This window comes from Tachyglossus aculeatus, chromosome 6, assembly GCF_015852505.1.
Source record: "Tachyglossus aculeatus isolate mTacAcu1 chromosome 6, mTacAcu1.pri, whole genome shotgun sequence".
NCBI classification, from domain to species: Eukaryota; Metazoa; Chordata; class Mammalia; order Monotremata; family Tachyglossidae; genus Tachyglossus; species Tachyglossus aculeatus.
In genome coordinates, this window is record NC_052071.1 from 8,390,770 (window position 1) to 8,413,294 (window position 22,525).

Here is a 22,525-nt window from a genome sequence, read left to right on the forward strand (position 1 = left end):
TGTATCTCCCCCAGTGCTTAGAACAGTGCTTGGCACATAGTAAGAACTTAACAAATATTAAAATTATTATTATTATTACCTTGCTAGGGTACCACTGAACTACATTCCCCCAGAGATTTGCTGCATTTCCTTAGAACATGGATTGTGCCACGCAAGGTGAAGATTTCACCCATTGACGCAACAGAAGGATTCTCCACTAGATGCCCAGGTTTGGCTTCGTCCCACATGGTCGCCCCGTATTTCCATCTGCCCGTCCTCATCCCATCCCCAGCTGCCCGCTCTCTTTCTGTTTGCTACTGAACCTCTCTTCCATAGTGGCCCAATGACAGCAATAATAATGATGATAATTAAAGTTGCTATTAAATGTTTATGTCAAGCACTGTACAAGTCATGGGACAGATACAAGCTAATTAAGTCAGACACTGTCCCTGAACCACTTGGGGCTCACAGTGTAGGAGGGAGAACAGTATTTAATCTAGTGGGTTTTTTTACAGATGAGGAAACTGAGGCACCGAGCCCTGAAGTTTGCATTACTGAGAAGTTCTCTGACTCGCAGGGCATTCATTCATTCATTGTCAGTCATATTTGAGTCAGGTATTGAGTCGCTCTGGGCATGTTACTCCCCTCCTCAAAAATCTCCAGTGGCTGCCTTTCAACCTATGAATCAAGCAAAAACTCCACACTCTTGGCTTCAGGGCTCTCCATCACCTCACCCCCCTCCTACCTCACCTCCCTTCTCTCCTTCTCCAGCCCAGCCCATACCCTCCGCTCCTCTGCCGCTAACCTCCTCACTGTACCTCGTTCTCACCTGTCCCACCATCGACCCCCCGGCCCACGTCCTTCCCCTGGCCTGGAATGCCCTCCCTCCACACATCTGCCTAACTAGCTCTCTTCCTCCCTCCAAAACCCTACTGAGAGATCACCTCCTCCAGGAGGCCTTACCATCCTTGTCCCTATCATCCCCGCTCTACCTCCTTCCCCCCTCCCACGGCACTTGTATATATATTTGTACAGATTTATTACTCTACTTATTTACTATTCTATTTATTTTGTTAATGATGTGCATATAGTTTTAATTCTATTTTTTTCTGACGATTTTGACACCTGTCTACATGTTTTGTTGTCCGTCCCCCCCTTTCTAGACTTGTGAGCCCCTTGTTGGGTAGGGACCGTCTTTATATGTTGCTGACTTGTATTTCCCCAAGTGCTCAGTACAGTGCTCTGCACACAGTAAGCACTCAATAAATACGATTGAATGAATGAATGATTGCCTGTTGCATTCAGAGCACTGTACTAAATGCTTGGGAGAGTATAATATAACAATAAACAGACACATTTCCTGTTCACAACGAGCTTAGAGTCTGGAGAGGGAGGCAGACACCACGCACCATCCCAGTTGCTTCCCCCTTCCTGATCTAAGGACCATTTCAGCTCCAGAGTCGTCACCTGCTGTCCAGGGGCTGACTGACTGATACATTACAGCTGGCCTTCTCAGTCAACCCCTGTGGGCTTCTCTCTCATCCCTCTCCCTCCAGGGCATAACTCTGAACCCCAGGTTTGCCTGAGGGAATGGTATTCTGGGTTGTCACTGTACCCCAAGTAGAAAAGATGGCAATTCCCTGATTAATTTGAACTGTATCATTGGCACTCAGTTAGCTCTCCTCCTATCTTACCTTGCTAATTTTCTACTTGAACCCAACTTGCACACTTCACTTCTCTAACACCGATATGCTCACTGTATCCCGATCTTGTCCATCTTGCAGCCAGTCGCTTGACCACCTCCTCCCACTGGCCTGAAACTCCTTCCTCCCTTCATTTGTGACAGGCCACCACTCTCCTCACCTTGAAAGCCCTCCCAAAATCATATCTCCTCCAAGAAGCCCTCTCTGGCTAACCTCTCATTTCCCTCCCTTCTGTGTCACCTAAAATCATATCTCCTCCCAGACATTCTCTGGCTAACCTTTCATTTCCCTCCCTTCCGTGTCCCCTATGCTCTTGGGTCAAATTCACTTAATCATTTTGTTTCTCACCCCACACCCAGCCCCGTAGCAGTTAAGTATGTATGTTAACACTCTGTTGTTTCTGCTGTGTTATTTATTTTAATGTTTGTCTTCCCCTGTAGACTTTGAGGTCCTTGAATGTAGGGATCATGTCCACCAACTCTGTTGTACTCTATCAAGCACTTAGTACACTGCTGTACACATAGTAAGCATGTAGTATGTAATTTTGAGTGAGTTAGTAATTTTGATAACTGATTTTTCCAAGCTGGTTAATGTATTTTAGCATTTACCATTTATATTTTAAGCACTAAAGAGATAGAAAGTTGTTTTTTTTTCCTTCTGCAAGAGTTTGTACAGTGCTTTACATTTCATAGGCCCTCAGTAAATATCAGAGATCTATTGAATCATGTCTTTCCCCAGACTTCCGTTGTCAGAAGAAATCCAGTAAATCTGGGGACATGTCCATAAAGCAAAAAAATAATGAATTAAAATAATTTTTTTTTTCCTTAGGAAACAGAGCATGTTGGCTTGCCTTGCTACATGATCTTGTCTTCCCAGGAAGGGTTAGAACTTCCTAGGAAGACAGGATCATGTGATAAAGAAAGCCCTAACTCTTATTCAGTTCTAGCCTCCTCCATGGAATGTGAGTCTAGGAGCCAGAGGACCTGGGTTCTAGCCCCAGCTCTGCTTCTTGCCTACTGTGTGACTTTGGCTAAGTCACTTATCATCTCTGCCTCTCAGTTTGTTTCTCAGTGAAATGGGGATTCAGTATCTGTGCTCCTCTCCTCTCAAATTTTGACTCCCATATGGGACTGGATTTGCGATTGCACCTGTCCCATTGCTTAGTACAGTACTTGGCACATAAGTGCTTAATAAATACAGTCTTACTAATATTATTGTTATGATTATCAATTGTCATAGTATTTATTGAACCGCCCTGCCCTGGGTCCCCCAGGGCATTCATTCACTGATTCAATTGTGTTTATTGAGCGCTTACTGTTTGCAGAGTACTGTACTAAGCGCTTGGAAAGTGCAATTCAGCCACAAATATAGACAATCCCTGCCCACAAGGGGCTCACAGAAGGGGGGAGACAGACATCAAAACAAGTAAACAGGTATCAATATAAACAGAATTGTAGATATATATACACATCATTAATATAAATAATTTTATAAATATGTACATATATGCACAAGTGCTGTGGAGGGGAAAGTGGGTAGAGCAAAGGGAGCAAGTTGGGGCAGGGGCAAAGGGGAGCAGAGGAAAAGGGGGGCTTAGTCAGCGAAGGCCTCCTGGAGGAGGTGAGCCTTAAGTAGGGCTTTGAAGGGGAGAGGTGTGATTGTTAATTGTATTGGTACTGGTCCCTGGGAAGTACAAAACAGAAAAGTGACTCAATTCCTGTCCAGTGGATCAGTGGTATTTATTGAATGCTTATTGTGTGCAGAGCAATATACTGAACACTTGGAAGAGTAACATAAAGCGAAGTTGTTAGGCAAATTCCCTGCCCACCCAAGTCTTCCACTCTGACAAATTCCAGTCTGTCATGAAAAGGGCCATTGGAAAGTTGTCACAGATGCACTTTTTTCGATGTTATAGTGGCAGTCCTTCACAGTATATCGGCAGGCTTAAGCAACAGTAAATAGCCCTGAAAGGATGACAGTGAAATCAACTGGCATTTGGATTCACTTCTGAGTTCTGCCACTGGTGTGCTGTGGGTATTCAGACAACTTACCTACCTTCTCTGGGCCTCACTTTCTCATCTGAAATACAGAGGGTAATGCCTGCCTCCCCATCCCCCAGGGAAGTAAAGTAGGACAATGGATGCTTGAGAACTTGGAAAACGTAAAAATGGTATGCAAAGTCATGGTATTAATAATTAATTATATTAATAATACATTTGGGTAATGAATAATAACAATAATGGTTTTTATTGATGTTATCAAATCTATAGGAAGGTTCTTACCACTTGTTAAATGAAATTACATCTGAATTTAAAAATAAGGAAAGTTAATATTTTTGGGTAATGATATGTGCTTTCTTTTGAATCATTTAGCCCATACTTTTTTAAATATTTTGAATACTAAAGTGGGTGATGTGTACAAACCCGGTGGCATTTAAATTAAAATTCACTAGGATATAGTATTTAAGTTCAAATAGAAATCCCCATCTTTTTTACATAAATCATGAGGCTTGATAATACACCACAAAGTAAAATTTAAAAAGCCTTTTCAATGCCAATTACTTATGGGAATGACTAGGACATAGGGTGACAAATTATTTTTGTTATGAGGCATTCTATTTTGAATATCCTAATCTTTGGACAAATTGTAAGCTCCTACAAGGCAGAGATTGTGTTTACTAACTCTATATTACCTCCAAAGCACTTCTTAAAGCCCTCAGCAGGCGGTACACTGTAAGCTTCTTGAAGGCAGGGCCGTGCCTACCAATTCGATAGTGCTTCCCCAAGGCCTTGGTGCAGGTATTCTGTACAGAGAAAGCACTCATTAATATTATTGGTTGATTTACTTTTCCGTTTAATTTCTGGAAATCCCTCCAAGTGCCGAAGGACAATTTCTCGGCAAGTTGGCCGAGAGGACTTGGAAGAGTTTCTCGTTACTGCTACCGAAAGGGAGAGGCGGAGGGGTGGAAGGAGCAGGAGAAGGATGGGGAGAAATAAGAGGTATGTTTGCGCATCCACTGGGGACAGTGGACTGAACTAAACCTTTGGGGAAGTTTTAAATAAAGTGATAGAGAAGAGGTATGGCCTTGTGGAAGAAAGCACGGGCCTCAGAGTTAGAGGACCTGGGTCCTAATCCTGGCTTTGCCACTTTTTTTTCCATTGTATATTTCCGTACTTTATGGCGTTGGTTAAGTGTTGACTACGTCAGCTGTGTGACTTTGGGCAAGTCACTTGACTTCTCTGTGCCTCAGTGACCTCATCTGTAAAATGGGGATTAAGACTGTGAGCCTCCCGTGGGACAACAGATCACCTTGCAATCTCCCCAGTGCTTAGAACACATAGGAAGTGCTTAAAAAATGTCATCGCTATTATTATTATTATTATTATTATTATTATGTATCGAGCAGTGTTCTAGGCACCGAACTGGATGCAAGTTAATCAGGTCAGACACAGCCCCCGTCCCACATGGGGCTAACATGAGTAGGAGCGAGAACAGATATTGAGTCCCCATTTATCAGGTGAGAAAACGGAGGCTCAGAGAAGTGAAGTGACTTGGACCAATTGCTGAGTTATCTCATCTGTAAAATGGGAGTTCAATACCTGGTCCCCTCATTTAGACAGCGGGACTGTATCCTTAATGATTATCTTGTATGTATCCCAGTACTTATCTCAGGGTCACACCTGGAGAGTTTCCAGTCCTCTACCGGTCTCGACTATGGGAGGGAGAATCAAGCAGGGGCATATCCATTCCATTCCTAGCTTGGGCAGTGGCTAGCGAGTGGAAGGCAATCTGCTGCAAGTCAAAACTCACCTTTGCTGGCCAGCAGAAACATGAGACATAGTCGAGGTTGGAGACTCAGGTTTACTGCTTGGAAGGAGGCAGTGGTAAACCGTTTCAGAATTTTTTTTACCAAGAAAACTCTACGGATACACTACCAGAAAGACTGCAGAGGGAGTTGGGTTGTTCTGGGAGAGATTTGTCCATGACGTCACTATGGGTAGGACATGACTTGACAGCATAAGACAACAACAATCCCAGTACTTAATGCAGGGTTTGACACATAGTAAATGCTTAACAAATATCATAATGATGATGACTATTGTTATTATTATTGAGATTATTATTATCATTATTCTATTTTTCCCTACTACCAGGAACTTATCCTCTAATATAGGTAGGGGGAAAGAGCTGTGAAAATATTTACAGAGGGAGTAATCAAGATAAATGATTGATACTATGATTGAAAAAACTCATGTGAGGGAGGAGGATGAGTAGATATGGCTGACAGGTTGATTCATTGTGGATGCCCTGATGTCACTTAGGGAAGGCTTGTTGGAAAAGGGAAGATTTTAGGAGTGTTTTGGAGTTATGAGAGGGATTTTGAGGAGGGGGAGAGTATTCCAAGCCCGGGGGACAGTGCGAGGCAGAGGCAGAAGCGGAGTGAGGAACAGTTAGAAGTTTGGCTTGAAATAATAAGTGAACGAGTGAGTCAGGGAATGTCACATGACAGAGAGGTGAATTGGAGAAAAGGCTTGAAGCCGAAGAGAGGACAAGTTAAATGTAGAAATGTAGCACGGAAGAGGTAATTATCCAAGTTGGTAGTGCACAAAGTGAAGTATAGGAAATTGAATTCCTCAGTGATTTAACTTACTGTTCCTGCTGCATAAATATGCATGGATAGCTTATTGCTATTTCCATTACTCCTGGACATCCATTTGTTTCTCTTTCTATCATGAACTGCCACACCGTTTCATACTCTGTGCCCCCCAAAATGGAGCTCAAGTCATATGAAGGGGATTCAGCTCTTTAGACAGTCAGATGGGCTGCAAAATAAGATCGGCAGAGAGCTAACAAATATGTTCACCGGCAACTGTTGAACTGGTATTCATCGGTGCATCTGACTGAATGGGCGCATGAGAAACTCAGGTTGGTATGGCTTCAGAGGAGGAGAGCTGTGAATGGATAAAGGGGAAGAAGGTTAACAGATGTTGCCACTGACAGGATGTGATCAGAGATCTCTGGCTACATTTGTGGAGGAGGAATTCAGTCTGTGTTGGTGTGATCTATCATAGTGTGTGTGTGTGTGTGTGTGTGTGTGTGTGTTTGTTTGCAGTCACTCCTATGCATATGGGTGTACTTGTCTTGGTGTGTGTTTGTGTGGTGACTTAGAGTGCTCTGCACACAGTGAGTGGTCAATAAATACCTTTGATAGCTTGATGTTTCCCCACGTAGACAATAAGCTCATTGTGGGCAGGGAACCTGTCTTCCAATTCTGCTAAACTGTCCTCTCCTAAGCTCTTGGTGCAGTGTTCTGCACACAGTAAGGAGCGATTCTGTTTTGTGAAAGATTAACACTGATCTATTTTCTCTACTTTTCCCAAATACTTTGGCAGTCGGAGAGCCAGCCGTGGGGATAATAGGACACTTGCCTGCTGTGTGGGCTTGGACAAATCACTTTGGATCTGTGCCTCAGTTTGCTTAACCGTCAAAGGAGAAGAAATCCCCATTCACCCTGCACCCTAGCCAGCCCTTCATGGGCAGGGCCTGTAAGTGACCTGATTTTTCTTTTAACGACCCTGGTGCTTAGTAAAGTGTTTGACACGTAGTAAGTGCCTAACACATACCCCATTGCCGTTATTTTTTATTATTAAATGATCAGTGGATTATTGGAACAATAATAATAATCAGCAATTCAGACACTGCATCACTGAAGCAATCGAGCAACTGGATCAAACTGCTAATTGTAATTTTGATCCCTCTTCTATTCTAATACACCACCATCAGTCCCCAAGAGATGAAGCCTACTTAGAAAAGTCACATATGGGCCCACATTTCTTCCTTGAGAGCCCTTCTCAGCTCAAGAGAACCAGGGCTGTGCATCTAAAAGGTATGTTTTTCCACAAACTCCTTTTCTTTGGTGCCCTGGAATTCTAATTAGGGCTTTCCAAAGTGAAAATAACCTTGTCTGTAGATTGACTCTACTCATAATTTCCAGATGAATCTAAGTCTCTAAACTCTTCTCTTGAGAGAAACGTATGACACGTGTTTTATATAGAACACATCCAGAGAAGGCCCAGTGGAAAGTAAATACTAAAATAATCGTTATTAAATGGTTATTAGTCATGGCTCGAAGATCAAGAAATGCAGTGCTGTAGAGAACCACCGATTTCCCAAGCAAACAGACCCCTTTTGTTTAGATAATTAAAACTTTGGTTGTCAGTAACCTTCTGGACCAGTGTAACGGACACTGTTGCTATGCTTATCAACTAATGAATGCGTACTTCCAACCATCCTAATTTATACTTTAAATTGCCCTTCCTCAAGTATGTGTCTGTTTGAAATTCAACTGTGCTATTACAAACTTTATAGTTTATGCGTTCTTGTGGCATTAAATAACCTAAACTGTAAACAATCATGTAAAGAGTTGATGAGAAAACCTGAGGAATTTTGAATCTTGAGAAGAGTGAATATTTGGTTTCATAACCTCAGAGTTTATTGAAGGAGGAGAGAACTGGGATGCACTTGAAACTGATCTATCTTCTTTGAGTACTAGATATTGATCCCACCCTGAACCCTACAGCAGTTATGTCCATATCCGTAATTTATTTTAATGTCTGTCTCCCCGCTTAGATTGTAATCTCCTTGTATGCAGGGAATAGGTCTACCACTTCAGTTATATTGTTCTCTCCCAAGAAGCAGCATGATGTAGTGGCAAGAACCCGGGCTTGGGAATCAGAGGATGTGGGTTCTAATCCCAGTTTCACCATTTGTCTTCCGTTTGACCTTGGGCAAGTCACTTCAGTTCTCTGTGCCTCAGTTCCCTCAACTGTAAAATGGGGATTAGGAGTGTGAGCCCCACGCGGGACAACCCAATTAGCCTATATGCAACCCGGCGCTTAGAACTGTATTTGGCACATAGTAAGTGCGTAACAAAAACCTTAATTATTATTATTATTTTTCTTACTCTGCATAGAGTAAACTATTAGCTCCTTGAAGACAAGGTTTGTATCTACTTAATCTAGTCCTCTTTCCCAAGGGCTCAGAACAGTGCTTTTCACACGGTAGACTCTAAGCTCCCTGTGGGTAGGGATCATGTCAACCAATTCAGTTGCATCATACTTTCCCAATACTTAATACAGTGCTCTGCAGGCAGTAAGTGATCAATACATGCCATTGATTGAATGATTGAATAAAAAACTGTCTTGAGTTAGGGAAAGACGCAAGGCAAGATGACAATCTGAGAAAATTTCAATTTGTATTATACAGACAGGCTGGGGTTGGTTCTCTCTAGAACACTGGAGAAGATTGGGTGTGTTTTAGAGGAAACCTTTTCAGCATTTGAGTTAAGCCCACTTCCAGAGTTGGGCCAAGTGTATCGAGGCCCTAGTTGAATAATAATAATTTAATTGATTAAGCGCTTACAATATACAAAGCACTGTTCTAAGCACTGGGGAGGTTACAAGGTGATCAGGTTGTCCCATGGGGGGGCTCACAGTCTTAATCCCCATTTTACAGATGAGGTAACTGAGGCACAGAGAAGTTAAGTGACTTGCCCAAAGTCACACAGCTGACAATTGGTGAAGTCGGGATTTGAAGCCATGACCTCTGACTCCAAAGCCTGTGCTCTTTCCACTGAGCCACGCTGCTTCTCAATGAAGCTCTGCTGCTGCCGCCCTCTTCTCCTCAGAGGCAGCAGGGAGAAGACCTCGGATATCAGGAACATTTGGGGTAAGTACAGTCCACACTCAAGTCCCTCAGTACTCACTTTTCCAAAGAAAGTTTCGGGTCAATTCATTAGACGGTTTGGCGCCAAGATGGAAATGAACAATGCTTGGATAAGCTGAACGTCCCAGGAGTTTTCAGAAACAGACCCGTTGCTACGGTTTCGGGGCTTGGCAGTGTTTTAAGATCAACTGAGTAGTTAGAGTCACATGGGCTGGGAGAATGTTCCATTAGAGGGTGGTATTGATTGGAGGTGGCCCTGGAAATTCCAAAAGCCAGGCAGCCTGGGAAAATCCAATCTTTGGAGCAGTTAATAGCCAAGTCTTCAGACTACAGTGCCTGGAATTGGTCCAGGAGGAGGCCAGATGCCAGGAGACTTGAATGCCTGAATGTTCATTGTGATTTTCAGCGAGGTGCACAAACTGCTTTGTAGCCCACCAAGACCTCAAGAAGGCTGTGTAAGTGCTCTAAACCTCAGCCTCTGTCATGCATCATATTTAGAAACATGCTTGAGTCTCCATACTGTTTCTTGTGAGCCTTCCAGTCTGTTATCCTATCAACCATGCACTGGCATTTATTGGGTACCCACTGGTGCGAAGCACTGTACTGAGCACTTGAGGAGAGTACTCTAGCGATAGAAAACTGGATCCCTGCTCTCAAACAGTTTATAATGTAGTTGCAGAAGCAGACAGTTTCTAGTTGAGTGCCTCTTGCGTACAGATCAATGAGAGAAGCCTGGATTCTCAGTCCAGAGGTGGAATGGGATGAAGGATCACCTGGTGGTTTCCATCACTCTATTTATATTCAGTCTGTCTCCCCCACCTAGACTGTAAGCTCGTGTGGACAGGGAATGTGTGTGTTTATCATTATATTGTACTCTCCCAAGCTCTTAGTACAGTACACGGCACACATTAAGGACTCAATAAATGCATTTGACTGAAAGAAGCAGCATGGCTTAGTGGCAAGAGCCCTGCCTTAGGAGTCAGAGATCGTCAATTCTAATCCCAGCTCTCCCGCTTGTCTGCTGTGTGACCTTGGGCAAGTCACGTCACTTCTCTGTGCCTCAGTTCCCTCATCTGTTAAATGGAGATTAAAACTTTGTGGGACAACCTGATTACGTTGTATCTACCCCAGCGCTTATCTAAATACTATAATGATTATATGGCTCTTCAGCAGGTAGGGGTCAAAGTTCAACCTTTGGGGATGCAGATAATTTGGTTGATTGTTGTAATGGTAATAATAATGAAAATAATAATAATTGTAATATTTGTTGAGCACTTATATACCAAACACTGTATTAAGGGCTGCAGTAGATAGAAGATAATTAGGTCTCACAGTCTAAATAGGAGGGAGGAGAGATATTGAATCCCCATTTTGCTGATGAGGGAACTGAGGCCCAGAAAAGTTAAGTGACTTGTCCAAGGTCACACAGCAAGTAAGTGGCAGAGATTTTATTAGAATCCAGGGCCTCTGAGTCCCAGGCCCAGGCTCTTTCCAATAGGCCACATTGCTTCCCTGTTCCCTTTGGCCATTGGAGTGGGAAAATGATGATAATAATTATGATTTTTGTTAAGCACTTACTAAGTACCAGCCACTGCACTAATGGCTGGGGTTGATGCAAGATAATCAAGAAGGATATGGTGCCTGTCATACGTGGGGCTCACAGTCCAAGCGGGAGGGAGAACAGGTATCGACTCTCCATTGTACAGAAGAGGAAACTGAGGAACAGAATTGCAGTGACTCGTCCGATGAGTCATAGCAAGCAGATAGCAGAGCTGGGACTGAAGAGACTGTGGTAGCTTGTGTGGAGAGAAGAGGCAAAAAGGAGCAGGCTGGAATACCTTGTATTGTTTCCTTCATGCTATTGAAACTGTGTAAAGAAAGTAGAGCCTGGAACGAGGTAAGCATAAATTATTCTGCCACCAGAAATAGAAAGCTGAAAAATCATTTTCACTGAGAACATACTAGATGATTTTCAGCTCCTGCTTCAGGACACGGAAAATGTGATAAGGGGAAGAATGATGAAGGTGGAGATGATCATCTGTCTTTGTCGCTCAAGGCCCCTTCTGAGCAAGGAGTGAGGAGTGGAACTCTGGCTCCTCACCACCATTGCCCCTTCCCCAGGAAGTATCAGGGAGGTTGGATGGCCCTGTGATACAACCTGGAAGGGTGATGTGAGATTTACCTTTACACTGGAGAAGCAGCGTGGCTCAGTGCCTAGAGCACGAGCCTGGGAGTCAGAAGGATCTGGATTCTAATCCCAGCCCCGCCACATGTCTGCTGGGTGACCTTGGGCAAGTCATTTCACTTACCTGAGCCTCCGTTTACCCAGTCCATAAAATGGGGATAAATGTGTGAGCCCCATTTGGGACAAGAACAGTGTCCAACCTGATCAGCCGGGATCTACTCCAGTGCTTAGAAGGGTTCTTGGCACACAGTAAGTGCTTAACAAATACCATTATTATTGTTATTTTACAGCCCCACCTCTGTCCTCCCCAACCTCCTGTTGTTACCGGATCACCGGACAGGATGGGCCGCCGGATTTGAATTGGTAATAATAAGACTAATCATTATAATATTTGTTTAAACACTGACTATGTGCTTTGTGTGGTTCTAAATGCTGGGGTGGGTAGAAGTTAATCTGATTGGAAACCGTCCCTGTCCCACATGGGGCTCACAGTCTAAGGGGGAGAGAGAACTGGTGTTGAATCCCCAGAAGAAGAAACTGAGGCACAGAGAAGTGCAGTAAAGTAATAGCATTGCTTATCATTTTATGTCATTTCTCCCTTGACAGACATTCAGAAAGAGAGATGAATATCACCAGTGACCTGTTCTCTGAGTATCAAGGACAACAGTGAGGAATTCAGTGACTAGTAAGTTACCATATAAATAATAATTCACTAGAATGAATAAGTGATTTTACTTGCTTACTTGCTTTCAAATTGTATGTATTTGTACTCTATAATATTTTCCTCTAAACTGACATCTCGTTCTTGTCCGACGCACCGGGCTGTGACTTATGAAGTGCTCTCTAGGTGTCAAGCAACGTGCTCAATTTTGGAGTAAATACAAGATCATACTGGATACAGTCCTGGCACACAGTCTATCTAATCCTGATTTACAGATGAAGAAACTGAGGCACTGAGGGTGTGAAGTGACTCATCCAAGGCCACACAGCAGGGCACAGACAGGGATTACACTCTGGTTCTTTTTAAAGCCAAGCCTATGTTCTTTCCTCTAGACCTCCATCATGTCATTTCTTCGTTTGGCACATCCCGTTTCCTTATTTAAATGTAAGCTCTTTGACGGGAGAGTGAAAGTCTTTTACTTTGTACTCTCCCAGGGGGTTATTTTAGTGTTCTGTGTCCAGTAAGTGTTCAGTAAAGATTATTGATTGTACTGGACCCAGGAGATGCTCAATGAATGCAATTGCTATTAATACTCCTGCCTAAAAAAAAAAAAATGAGATAAGATCACTGATTTGGAAAAATGTGTTGGATGTCCATAACATTTAACTGCTTGACCAAAATGTTCTTGGAAACATCTCTGTAACTCTTCCACAGTTAGTTCTCATTGGCACAGATGATTTCACTCTTTGGCATGGGATGGAAGCAGCATTTTCAAAATACAGTTGGGAGAGAAAAGGCTCTTGTCAGATTTTTCAGCTGATGCAGGCCCAGCAAACTTTTGCCAGAAAGATGTCAGGAGATTCACAGCCTGAGATTGAGGCATAAAGAAAGATCGAAACTTGGAAAAATATTCAGAGGAACATCGTAACTCTGGAGTGTTGACCTAACTCCATTTTTATGCTTTTGAAGTCATCTAGGTGGCTCAGTGTCAATGTCTTGCAAAATATAAGATACCTTCTTGGCTTCAGGGTAGCCCACCAGGCCATGTAGCCAGTCCGTGACTTGCAATAGCCCCAGGGAATGAACATTTTACTTTATTCATTATGGTATTTGTTAAGCACTTAATGTGTGTCAAACCCTGTTCTAAGCCCTGGGGTAGATACAAGTTAATCAGGTTGGACACAGTCCCTGTCCCCCAAGGGGCTCATGGTCTAAGTAGGAGAAAAGATGTCAAATCTCCTTTGTACAGTTGAGGAAACTGAGGTGCAGTGATGTTGACTTGTCCAAGGTAAGGCAGGAATAAATTGGCAGGGTTGTAATTTGAACCCAGGCCCTCTGACTCCCAAGCTGGTATGCCTTCCACTAGACCGCTGCTGCTTCCCTGTCACCATGGAATATATTTTTTTTTTTTTTACCAAGTAGCCCCTAAATCTGTGGTCACTGCTACTAGACAAGAGTTGAGAAGTCTTAGTGGTGAGATTGTGGGCCAGGGAGTAAGAGGACATGGGTTCAATTCCCCACTCTGCCATTTCCTGCTGTGTGACCTTGGGTAAGTCACTTAGCTTCTCTGTTCTTCTGTTTCCTCACCTGTAAAATGGGGATTTAGTCCCTGTTCTCCCTCCCTCTGAGACCATGAGCCCCCATGTAGAATAGGGGCTGCATCCATCCTGATTATTTCATATCTACCCTAGTGTCCATTACAGTGCTTGGTACACAGTAAGGGCTTAATAAAGACCAGTATCATTATTACGCATTCACCACTGGCCCCGACTAATGTGAGATCAAAAACCAAATCTCACAAAGCAATCTAGTGACATCGATTCTTTTCCATTCCTTCTGATCTATAGCAATCAGTGGCATTTACTGAGCTCTTATTGTGTGCAGAGCACTGTGCTAAACACTTGTTTTAAGACCTATATCAGACTGTTGAGACTCTTGTGAGTCAGGTACTGTACCTAGTATGAGAGGCAAGTCTCTTAAATTATGCACCTCAGTTCCTTCCTCTGTAAAATGGGGATTAGGACTGTGAGCCACACATGGCACTGAGAATGTGTCCGACCCAACAAGCTTGTCTGTACCCTAGTGCTTAGTTCAGTCCCTGGCATGTAGTAAGCACTTAACAAATACAATTTAAAAACAAACAAATATTTTAAAAAATCCAGGATCCTGCTCAATGTCCTCTTGATTTCCACCACCAACACCGTGACAGTTGCACTAGCATCAAGGATTAGTCAACCATGATAAAGTCCCTGAAATGTCCACTGACCTCACAATAGTTCAGTTCCCATTGGAGCATTGCTGGTGACGGCTTTGCCAGTCATATTTGTTGAAGGTTGACTGTGTGCAGAGCACTGTACTAAGCACTTGGGAGCATACAATATAACAATAAACAGCCATATTCCCTGCCCACAGTGAGCTTTTGGTTAGAGGGGGAGACCGATATTAACAGAAATCAATAAATGGCAGATGTGGACATGAGTGCTGTGGGGCTGGGAGGGGGGATGAATAAAGGGAGCAAGTCAGGGTGACGCAGAATGGAGCAGGAGAAGAGGAAAGGAGGGCTGAGTCAGGGAAGGCCTCTTGGAGGAGATGGACCTTCAGTAAGACTTTGGAGAAGGGGAAAGTAGTTGTCTCTAAGGTGTGAGCAAGGAGGGCATTCCAGGCCAGAGGCAGGATGTGGGCAATAATAATAATAATGGCATTTATTAAGCGCCTACTATGTGCAAAGCACTGTTTTTAGTGCTGGGAAGGTTACAAGGTCATCAGGTTGTCCCACGGGTGGCTCACAGTCTTAATACCCATTTTACAGATGAGGTAACAGAGGCACAGAGAAGTTAAGTGACTTGCCCGAAGTCACACAGCTGACTATTGTTGGAGCTGAGATTTGAACCCATGACCTCTGGCTCCAGAGCCCGTGCTCTTTCCACTGAGCCACGCTGGGCAAGGGGTCGGCAGTGAGACCAACGAGGTGGAGGTACAGCGAGAAGGTTGCCATTACAGGAGCAAAGTGTGCAGACTGGATTGTAGTATAAGAGCAGCAAGGAGAGGTAGGAGAGGAAAAGGTGATCGAGTGTTTTAACCTATTAAACCCCATGGAATAGGTTTTTTAATCCAGGAATGTTTTCTTGTGAAACTCGTTAGCTGTGTGCTGATGAGAGCCCCATCCTTAGGGAATGTTTTCCTTATGAGCAGACTCTTTCCTTTGCCAAGTGCTGCCATTCGAATCACCATGTGCAACCGATCACTGCCTAAGCTGCAGCGAGAGAGTGGGATGTCGAAAAGCAGCGTGCCCTCGTGGAAAGATCCTGGGCTTGGGTGTCAGAAGACTTGGGTTCTAATCTCAGCTCTGCCATGTGACCAGGGGCAGTCACTTAACCTCTCTGTCCCTCAGTTGCCTCATCTGGTTGTCCCACTAGAGTCTTGGGCTGCTTTCTACTTTCCCTTATTTTCCTCTATGATTTTGCAAATCGGCTGCTGCCAAACCTAGAATTCACACCTCCTCGCCCATATTTTTCCACTTACTGCCTGTTAAACAGCGAGTAGGTGCAGCACATCTCATTTCAAACCTGAAATCTGCCTTTGAAGCATACAAGAGCATACTTCATCTTCATCCTATGTACTTGCTATTTGCTGTAAGTTGCAGAAACTGTTTCTTCCTTTACCTAATAGCTTCGCTCATCAAGTCCTTCACCTTTAGATTTTTAATGAGCTGTTCGGAGACATTCCAATGCGTTATTTACCCTTGACATAAATTCTGAGTCTCTTTATGACTTTAATGAGATGCATAGTAAAAGCATCATCAATTTATATTAAAAGTCCCCCCGCTCCCTTTACACTGATTCCCAACCTCAGGAACATCAGACTTCAAGAGCCGTAAGACTAATTTTTATCGATGGCTTCCATCAGCAGAACAGCAAACAATACGTCCTCTGTAAGGTGATGAAAACAATGGCTATTTAGGCAGTACGCTCACAGAAACTATGCACCTAATTGAAGTACTTTCGATACTCACTCCCGCCTCTCTCTACTTAAGAAACTGTTCTTATGTGCTATTATTTCCCATCTCCCTAATCTAATGTCTGTCTCCCCATGAAGACTTTAAGTCCCTTGTGGTGAGAGATCACATCTACCAACCCTGTTGTAGTTAGAGAAGTGGTCTGGCCTAGTAGAAAGAGCACAGGAATAGGAATCAGAGGCCCTGGGTTCTAATTCTAGCTCTGCCATGTATCTGCTGTGTGAACTTGCACAAGTCACTTTACTTCTCTCTTCCCCTGTTTCTTCACCTGTAAAATGGCAATTCAATCCCTGTTCTTCTTTCTTCTTGGACTGTGAGCCCCACGTGGGACAGGGACTGTGTCCACCCTGATTAACTTGTATTTAACCCAGTGCTTAGTACGGTGTTTGGCACATAGTAAGCACTCAATAGATATTATCAGTATCATTTTCCAGAAGCTTAGTACACAGTGAGCATTCAGTATTACTCCTAATCAGAACAGGCACCTTCCCTGTCCCACGTCGGTCTCACTGTCTTCATCCCCGTTTTACAGATGAGGTAACTGCTGCACAGAGAATTTAAGTGACTTGCCCATGGTCACACAGCAGACAAGTGGCGGAGCTGGGAATAGAACCCAGGTCCTTCTGACTCGCAGGCCCATGCTCTATGCACTAGGCCATGCTGCTTCTTCCCTGATAGAATTTGAAGGTCTTGTCTTTTTTGAGATTACCGGAGACATTGAACACGAGATGCTTGGAGGGAAAAGTGGAGAGGCTGTGGCATCTGGTCCCCCTCTCTACATGCACCTTTCCTTTACGAGGAGTCTCTGCCCATTGCAGTGTGCTGCCGGCCAACTCCCCCAGCAACCAGTCACTGTCCTAGCAGCAGCGGCAGCAAGAGAGTGTGAAGCCAAGAAGCATCGTGGCCTATTGGAAAGAGCTGGGTCCTGAAAGTCAGAGGACCTGGGTTCTCATCCAGCCGTGCCACTTGTCTGCTGTGTGACTTTGAACAAGCCCTGTAACTTCTCTGGGTCTCTTACCTCATCTGTCAAATGGGGATGAAGTCGGTTGTTGGAATTGGAACTGGTTTCAATTCTCGTTCTGCCCCTTGGCTGTTATGTGACCTTGGGCAAGTCACTCAACCTCTCCATACCTCAATCCCCTGACCTGCGAAATGGAGATTCAATACCTGCTCTTCCTCCTACTTAGACCACGAGCCCCATGTGGGACCTGATAATCTTGTATGTACCCCTTGGGCACATAGTAAGCACTTAACAAATTCTATTGTTATTATTTTTGTTGTGATTAGTAGTATTATTAGCACTGGAATCAATTCCTCAGTGTAGAAGCTCAGCCCTGAAGTCTACATTAGGAGTCTTCTTCATTATTAAGTACTTAGGGAACACCAGGCCTCCTTATCCTTTTTCATATGTTATTTCCTGGAAGCATCTATATGGACAAAATAATCTCTTGACCCAGTTTGGGGGTTATCTGACAGGTGGTTCAAAAGTAAACCTGCTTCCCCTCTGGTCTCTCCACTACCCTGCATTCCCCTCACAAGCCTGTTTGTAAGCTCCCCCACCCCTACCCCCAACTAGTCTGCAATCGAGGTTTCTTTGAGGGCTCCCATGGTTCCATGTCATACCCCACTGATGTCTGAACAAGTCTCTGGACCACTTTTTTTAATGATATTTGAGAGGAGCAACTTGACTTAGTGGAAAGAGTGTGGGCCTGGAAATCAGAGGATCTGAGTTCTAATTCAGGCTCTGCTATGTGACCTTGGGTAAGTCACTTCACTTCTCTGGGCCTTAGTTTCCTCATCTGTAAAATGGGGATTCAGTACCAGCCCTCCCTCCCTTACAGATTGTGAGCCCCATGTGGGACAGGGACTGTGTCTGACCTGATCATCCCGTAATTTCCCAAGTGCTTAGATGAGTGCTTGACACATAGTGAGTGCTTAAAAAAGACCACTATTATTATTATCATTATTCTTATTAATGAAAATACTTGCTATGTGCCAGACATTGTACTAAGCAGTAGGGTAGGTACAAATTAATCAGATGGGACACAGTCTCTGGCCTTCCTCGGGCTCACGGTCCAAGTAGGATGGAGAATATGCATAGAATCCCCATTTTACAGAAGAGGATACTGAGGCCCAGGGAAGTAATAATAATTAATAATAATTATGGTATTTGTTAAGCGCTTACTATGTGCCAAGCACTGTTATAAGCTCTTGGGTAGATACAAGGTAATCAGGTTGTCCCATGTGGGGCTCACAGTCTGAATCCCCATTTTACAGAAGAGGTCACTGAAGTACAGAGCAGTTAAATGACTTGCCCAAAGTCACACAGTTGACAAGTGGCGGAGCTGGGATTAGAACCCACGACCCCTGACTCCCATGCCCATGCTCTTTCCACTAAGCCACACTGCTTCTCGTGGGGAAGTGACGTGACTTTCCCGTGGTCACAAAGCAGGTGAAGAGTGGAGCTAGAATAAGAAACCAGGTCCTCTGGTTCCCCAGGACAATATTTTCTTTATTCACTAGGCCATGCTGCTTCCCACAGCCCTTTACCACCATCCCTACCCTCAAACAAGTTGCCGCTTTCCTTTTAGTATTTTCTGTGCTTTTATGTTATTTTTGCCCCTGCTCATCTCCATTCTGCGTGACAGACAAATGTCAATTGTGCTGGGATTGAAAATGTTCCATTCCTTCTCCGGAAGATGCACCTTTTGCAGAAATCTTCTTAGGATCTCTTTGGTATAAATAGTACCATCAAACTCTTCATTATGTGATTTTGCAAAATCACATTTCCAGGTTTCAGGTACTAACTGCTTTCATAAATAAAGGAAGTGAAGAGAAAAAAACGGAAAGAAAAGAGAGGAATAAAGGGAATCTTCATGAATGTCACCAGTGGCTTTGATTCTCGTCTTAGAAATTTTCAAGGTAATTACTGAGCCAAGACAGAATAGATGAATAGAAATGGAAACTTTAAATAAGCCTATTTCAGTGATTTGTAAGGAGGTGGAAATATTTCTATTTTGTTTTTATTTTCCTTCCAAGTGTGATAGACAGCGTGGTGTGTAAAGACATAATAATAATAATAATAATGGTATTTGTTAAGCACTCACTATGCGTAAAGCACTGTTCTAAGTGCTGGACATGTAAGCACTTGACTAGGAAATTATTTAGGCTGTATTTCTCAAGTATTTAAATGCAAGCATACTTCCGTAGGAAGCAGGTTTAAACACGGATTAGAGATCTGCGTTGTGAGGTATGAGTACAGTCTCAAGAATCAGGTCGGATTAAGACGAGAGACAGCAGTCAGTGCGTGGTGAATGACTGATTTCCCAGCATTCTCACTTTGCGGAGAGCTGCTGAATAGGTCACTCCTGAAAATGGGGCCTCTGTTTCAATTGAGAAAGGAATGTATTGATTCATCAAAGGTGCTTAAGAAACTCCCAAGGAATCTCCCTCCAGCTGCACTCAATTAGAAAAGGAAGTCAGGACTGATGGAGAGCCCACTGGGAATGCAGAGCTGTTACTGTGCGAAGGAAGCGAGAGCACGGGAGACCAAAGACGAGGACCATAATGGCCCCTAGGTGATCCTGACAGGGAGAGCCCAGCGAGAGAGTCAGGTGGGTTTGGTGAAGGGTAACTTGAAGTGAGAAAATCACCTCTCCAGAAGAAGGTTCATTTCAGCGGAAATTGTGGGACACCTGAAGGGTCCCTCGTGTCCCGCCTCGGAGAAGGCTTCCTCTAAAACGCCTCGGGTGTATCGTCTTCCTAGTGATCCTGCCAGAAGCCGGGAGGACCAGGTTGGGTCTAGCCTCGGGGGTTGGAAGCAATCTGAGAAATCGAAACCGCTTTGACGTTGGATGTCGCTTCAGGGGATACTGAATTACATCTGGGCTCTTCGGTTTTAATAAATCGTTCCCCGATTCACAAGTGAATCTGACGATATAATTAGCAGATTGCCTGCACGCGGAAATGGATACTTTCTAGGAGCTGTGGAGAGAAATGACAGCCATTCTGTGTTCAGAATTTTTCCAATGCCGAGTTGGATGCGCCATTTTGGGTCTGCCTCTCCAGGCTGTTTGCTGTCTCCAAGCTGCCGTGGAGGGGTGGAACAGGTGACGGGTCTGCCCTCAAAAGCTAGAGTGGCATCAGTTGATTACATTTATCAAGGACTTACTATTTACAGGGCACTATACTAATTGCTTAGGAGAGTACAGTTTAACAAAGTTGGTAGACATGCCCCTGCCCACATGGGGCTTATATAGTCTAGAGGGTGAGACAAGCATTCAAATTAATTATGGGTAGGGACATGAGGGCTGTGGGATTAAGGGTGGGGCAAATTAAGGCTATAAATCCAAATTCAAGGGTGTTGCAAGAGGGAGAGGGTGTAGGGGAAGTGAGGGTCTAGTTGGAGAAGGTGTCTTAAGGAGATGGGATTTTTATAAAGCTTTGAAAGTGGGGAGGGTGATAGTCTGTTGCATATGAAGGGGGAGGGAGTCCCGGGACAGAAGCAAGATGTGGGCAAGAGATCAGCAACAGGATAGATGAGATGGAGGCATCTTGAGTAGGGTGGCAATAGAGGAGTGAAGTGTGCAGGCTGGGTTGTACTAGGAAGTCAGACAGGTAAGATAGGAGGGGGCAAGATGCTTTAAAACTAATGGTAAGGAGTTTCTGTTCAATGTGGAGTTGAATGGGCAACCACTGAAGGTTCTTGACAAGTGGGAAATGTGGACTGAAAGTTTCTGTAAAAAATGATTCCGTCAGCAAAGTATGGATTGGAGTGGGGAGAGACAGGAGGCAGGGAGGTCAACAAAGAGGCTCCATCAGTTACCAAGAAAGGGTAGGATAAGTGTTTGGATTAAGGTGATAGCAGTTTGGATGGAGAGGAAAGGGTGGATTTTAGCCAAGTTTTGAAGGTCAAACCGACAGCATTTTTTTATGGATTGATTACGTGGCATGATTGAAAGAGAGGAATCAAGGATAACACTAAGGTTATGAGCTCGTGAGAGGTTATGGGCTTGCGAAACAGGAAGGATGGTGGTGTCGCCTGCAGGGTTGCAAAATTCAGGGGATGGACAGGGTTTGGGTGGGAAGGTGAGGAGGTCTGTTTCAGAGTTGTTAAATTTGACGTGACAGCGGGACATCCAACTAGAAATGTCTTGAAGGCAGGAGGACATATGAGACTGCAGAGAGGGAGTGTCAGGGTAGCAAATGAGTTCTCCAAGAGAGTGGGCTTAGATGGAGAATAGAAAGGGAACAGAACTGAGTCTTGAGAGACACCCACAGTTAGCGGGTGGGAGGCCGAGGAGGTGGTGATTGAATGACTGATCATAATGAAGTTACCATTGGGAAATGGTGGAAGAGGACTTGTTCCTGTCACTTCCTCTGACTTTTCAGCTTGTGCCCAGAGGCAAAATCCCACCACTGGCCACAGACCATCACCCGCCGTTTGGTGCTGGTGGTTTATCCTCCAGAATGAATCCTTTTCCACCATTCGAGATTAAAGAATTAAATGACTTTTTCTCATAGGGAAGAAGCATTAACCTAAAAGAATAACTTTGAAAAAGTTCAAAATCATTGTACCGTACATCAAAGTAACCTACCGTTGGAAGGCACGGCACCTTCAGAGGGAAAGGAATGTGTTTGACAGTTCTGAATGGTTGGGGATATGCCTACATTGGGAACGTTTTTTTCCAACATAAAGATGTCTACATTTCTGTGGTCCTCTGCTGAAGGCATAGGGATTGGATGGGAGTTGGGGGCCGGGGAGGAGGGTATTTTTAACTCCTTCATTTATCATCCTGACAGCGTGGTGCCATTTGTATTTGAGTGGAAACCAGAAGGGACTTCTCTATTTCTCCCCCAAATGTTGTGCATTAGCAATGCTAGTGAAAGTTACCCCTTCTCTTGAGAAGGAGAAGAGGAGTGTGGCTCTTAGAGGAAATAGCAGTGAGTGAGCTGTTAGTCTGCGAGTGAGCAGACTAACAGATGCTACAGTTATCGCTATTATTATTTTCATTACCATTGTTTTTTCCTTCAGCGTCTTCCCAAAACTGTGCACCAGAGAATTAGCTGGCGGACCTATGTTGTTCTCATGATTTAGACTGAAAGTTAAAGGCGTGTAATCGTCTCTTTTGTGCTTATGGCTCCTTGCCCCCTCATATAACACTTGAGCTCTTTGAATGACCAGGCAGAAGCAATCAGTCTTATTAAGCACTTAATATGGGCGGAGCACTGTTCTAACCTCATGGGAGAGTACAATA